General features: G+C 37.4%; 1 pseudogene; it reads right to left on the reverse strand.

The window, feature by feature from the left end:
* Positions 1-3,023: 3,023 nt before the first annotated feature.
* On the reverse strand, positions 3,024-3,759 carry LOC111552977 (annotated as a pseudogene).
* Between the last annotated feature and the right edge of the window lie 595 nt (positions 3,760-4,354).

Here is a 4,354-nt window from a genome sequence, read left to right on the forward strand (position 1 = left end):
AAGAAGCTGTACAAATGACCAACAAGCACATAAAAAGATGTTCAGCATCATTAGACATTAGGGAAATGTAAATCAGAACTAAAATAAAGTGTCACTTCAACCCACTGAGATAGCTATCAAAAAAAAAAACCAACAAAAAACAAACAAACAAAACAAAGAGACAAACAAAAAAAACACCCAGAATAATAGCCTGGGAAGGATATGGAACAGTTGGACATCTTATGCATTGCTGATGGGAATGTAAAATGGTGCCACCCTTATCCGATAAAGTTGGTCCTCAAAAAGTTAAACACAGCTGGGAGCGGTGGCTTACACTTGTAATTACAACACTTTGGAAGTCCCAGGCAGAAGGATCACTTGAGCCCAGGAGTTCGAGACCAGCCTGGGCAACAAAGCAAGAGCCTCATCTCTACAAAACATAATTAAAAACAAAAATTAGTTGGCCATGGTGGCACATGCCTGTAGTCCCAGCTATTTTGGAAGGCTGAAATGGGAGGATCACTTGAGCCCAGAAGTCTGAGGGTGCAGTGAGTTATGATTACACTGTGGAGCTTGCTCCGACCTGGGCGACAGATCAAGACCCGCTCTCTAAAATCAAACAAAATGAAACAAAATGTTGAACACCAAATTACTAAATAACCTCCAAATTCCAAGCCTTCATATATATCCCCACAAAATTAAAATCAGGTATTCAAACAAATACATTTACAGATATGTTTACAACAGCACAAAATGCAGATTGGTGGTTTAAAGGAGCTGGAGGAGGCGGGGAAGCAACTATTTAATGAATATGAAGGTTTATTTTGTAATGATGAAGATTTTTTGAAACCAGATAGAAGAGGTAGTTTTACAACAGAGCAAATGCCATTTAATTGTTTAATTTGATTGGTACTAAATGCCATTTAATTGTTCACTTGACATGGTTAATTTTTATATTGTCAGTTTCACCTAAATAAAAAATTGCCAAGAAAATATGCATCTTAGAATGTTTTTAGCCAGACTGTACCTTTAGCTAAATCTTTCCATGTAGATAGACTAGATTCCAAAGGTAAAAACTGGCAAGGATGATGAAGACATATTTCAAGGTTACTCTCATTTGGTTTATAGCCTCATTAGCCAAAAAGCAGCGCAAAGGAGGACATACAACTTAAAACACAATATGCGACTTTCTCTGGATTTCTGTTGCCATTCTTATACAAACCTGCCCACATTTGAATAGAATTAGTTCAGACAGCGAAGAATACTCAATCAGAGAAGGAGCTGATGCCTTAACTTACATTAGACTTGTAGAAGACCATGTCAGCAATCAACAGCCCACGTCCTACCAGGTAAGAAGGTTCTTCATATATCATAGTTGTATAATGCTTCACCTTATTTATATATATATTTTTTTTTACTAGGCCTTTGGTCCAATAGCAGTGGTAACTATAGAATTGTAAAAGTAGTAACCTAAATTATATTTCTATAAATTGTATCCACAATGTTTAGTTGATCATGTTGTTGCTTGGAAGGCAAACAAAATAATGTATAGATGGCATATCAACTATAAAAAATAATAAAATCAACCATGGCTATCAGGGAACATTGGTACAACGTATGAGTGTAGCTCTACGTTGTGCAATCACACGTGTAGGTTGGTGTCAGCATGACCACAATCAAGCCATAGAACTCTTCTATTATCATAAATATCCCTCTCGTGCTATTCCTTTACAGTCCCGTTCACCATCTTCTCATAGTCCCTAACTCTACCTTTCAGCAACCACTCATTTGTTTTTTTCTCTTCTATAATTTGGCCACTTTTTATTGTTATGTAAAAAGTTTCACATACTATGTGACCTTTTTAAGATTAGCTGTTTTCAGTCAGCCTGATGGCCTCAAGATTCATTAAAGCTGCCGATTGCATCAGCAATCTGTTACTATTTATTGCTAAATCATACTCTATTATCTGGATGTACCAAGTTTATTTAACCACTTGTCCATAAGGGAGCACTTTGGTTGTTTCCAGTTTGGGACTGTTATAAATAAAGGTGCTATAAATATTTGTGTAGAGATATTTGCATAGACACACATTTCCAGCTCCCTGGCTTAAATGGCTAGGAGTGCAATTGCTGGATCATATGATAAGCATATGTTTAGTTTTTTCTTTTTTTTACAAAATTTCCAAACCACTTTTTAAGCTGCTTCTAAAAGTGGCTGTTCCATTTTACATTTCTACCAACAGTGTAGGAGAGATTCAGTTTCTTTGTATCCTCACCAACTTTTGGTATTATCACTTCAAATTTTAAAAATGTTTGCTGTTCTAATAGTTGTGTAGTAATACCACTTTGTAGTTTTAATTTGCATATCCCAAATGGCTAGTGACGTTGGATATCTTTTGGTGTGCTTATTCATCATCAGAATGTGGTTTTCAGTGAATTGTCTCTACGTATCTTTTGACATTTTATAATTGGATTTTTTATTGTTGCATTTTGAGAGTTCTTTATGTATTCCAGATATAAGTCCTTTTTCAGATATGTGCTTTTATAATACTTTCTCTCTGTCTGTAGCTTATCTTTTCATTCTGTTTACAAAATAATGCACACACAAAATAATTTTAATTTTGATGAAGTCAATTTATCTCTTTTTATTAATTGATCTTGTTCCTGGTGTTATATATAAAAACTTTTTATAAACCATAGATTGTAAAAGTTTTTCCCTATATTATATCCTAAAAGTCTAATAGTAAATTTTTTCTCATTAAACTTTTTTAATGGGTCTCAAAATTCTGTGACAAATTTTTGGTCATGTTATTTCCATTAAAAAGTACTGATTTTAAAAACTAATAATTTAAAACTGCCACACCCCAAAAAGAAAACCAAAGTGGTCCACAGAACATTCTCCTTTCCTTCTGAAAGTTTCGCGATGCATTGTTATCATTAACCAGTCTTTTACTACTAAACTTAAATGGCCAGTTGAAATAAACAGTTCTGAGACCGTTCTTCCATCACCGATTAAGACTAGGGTGGCAGTATTAGGCATAATATTCATTTATCCTTCTGAGCTTTCTGTGCAGACTTGGTGACCTTGCCAGCTCCAGCAGCCTTCTTGTCCAATGCTTTGATGACACCCACGGCAATTGTCTGTCTCATATCACGAACAGCAAAGTGACCCAGAGGTGGATAGTCTGAGAAGCTCTCAATACACATGCACTCACCAGAAACCATATCAACGATGGCAGCATCACCAGATTTCAAGAATTTAGGGCCATCTTTCAGCTTTTTACCAGAACAGATAACAGTCTTTTCCTTCAGCTCAGCAAACTTGCATGCAATGTGAGCCATGTGGCAATCCAGTACAGGGGCATAGCCAGTGCTGATTTGACCTGGATGGTTCAGGATAATCACCAGAGCAGTGAAGCCAGCTGCTTCCATTGGTGGGTCGTTTTTGCTGTCACCAGCAACGTTGCAACGATGAGCATCCTTGACAGACACGTTCTTGACATTGAGGCCCACACTGTCCCTAGGAAGAGCTTCACTCAAAGCTTCATGGTGCATTTCAACAGATTTTACTTCAGTTGTAACATTGACCGGAGCAAAGGTGACCACCATACCAGATTTGAGAACACCAGTCCCCACTTGGCCAACAGAAAAGTACCAATATCACCAAGGGCTTGTCAGTTGGACAAGTTTGTGGTAGGATGCAGTCCAGAGCCTCAAGCAACATGGTTCCACTGGCATTGCCATCCTTACTGGTGACTTTCCATCCCTTCAACCAAGGCATATTTAATATTTAAGTCTGTGGTTGATTTTTATTTAATATTAATGTAGGATTTTTTAAAAATTTCCCTTATGAATAGCCAATGACTTCAGCATCATTTGTTAAAAGTGCCATCCTTACTCCAGGAATTGCTTTGTACCTTTGTGAAAACTCAGTTGGCTATCCTTGTTTGGAAGTTATTTCTGGGCACTCCATTCTGTTTTGTTTATCTTTGTTGTATCTCTATTTCTCAAAACCATAATGTCATGAATACAGTAGCTATATAGTTAAGTTTTCTTATTGACTAGAGTGAGTCTACCCATTTTATTATCTAAAGTATTGCTTTAGCTACTTTTATTTCCTCTTTTTTTTTTTTTTTTAAAACGGAGTCTCGCTCAGTCGCCCAGGCTGGGGTGCAGTGGTGCGATCTCAGCTCACTGTAAGCTCCGCCTCCCAGGTTCACACCATTCTCCTGCCTCAGCCTCCTGAGTAGCTGGGACTACAGGTGCCCACCACCTTGCTCAGCTAGTTTTTTGTATTTTTTAGTAGAGACGGTTTTCACCGTGTTAGCCAGGATGGTCTCGATCTCCTGACCTTGTTATCCACCCGTCCCGGCCTC

This window comes from Piliocolobus tephrosceles, chromosome 19 (assembly GCF_002776525.5).
Source record: "Piliocolobus tephrosceles isolate RC106 chromosome 19, ASM277652v3, whole genome shotgun sequence".
In the NCBI taxonomy this organism is placed as follows: Eukaryota; Metazoa; Chordata; class Mammalia; order Primates; family Cercopithecidae; genus Piliocolobus; species Piliocolobus tephrosceles.